Source organism: Grammomys surdaster, unplaced genomic scaffold (genome assembly GCF_004785775.1).
Source record: "Grammomys surdaster isolate TR1022 unplaced genomic scaffold, NIH_TR_1.0 134, whole genome shotgun sequence".
NCBI lineage: Eukaryota > Metazoa > Chordata > Mammalia > Rodentia > Muridae > Grammomys > Grammomys surdaster.
In genome coordinates, this window is record NW_021604592.1 from 477,984 (window position 1) to 478,361 (window position 378).

Sequence of the window (378 nt, forward strand, 5' to 3'; positions counted from 1 at the left end):
TAGAGGTAGAGGTAGAGGTAGAGGTAGAGGTAGAGGTAGAGGTAGAGATGTGTGTGTGTGTGTGTGTGTGTGTGTGTGTTTATCCTTTTCTTTGGCTCTTTTGTTTTCTATTATATCTCGGTTTGTTTGCTTGTATTTTTTCTTATTGTATTACTTTTTTCTGTACTCATTTTTTAGAAGTCATCCTAAAGAGAGATAGAGCAAGAAAAGCAATGAACTGATGTGACTGGAGAGGTGGGTAAGATCTAGGGGGTAGTAAACAGTGGATCAAACCATATTAGAATATATAATGTGAAAAAATCTATTTTTAGTAAATAAGAAATATTATTGTGTGTTTGACAGACACAGTTTTAAGTCTAATATAAATAATGAAAGCCT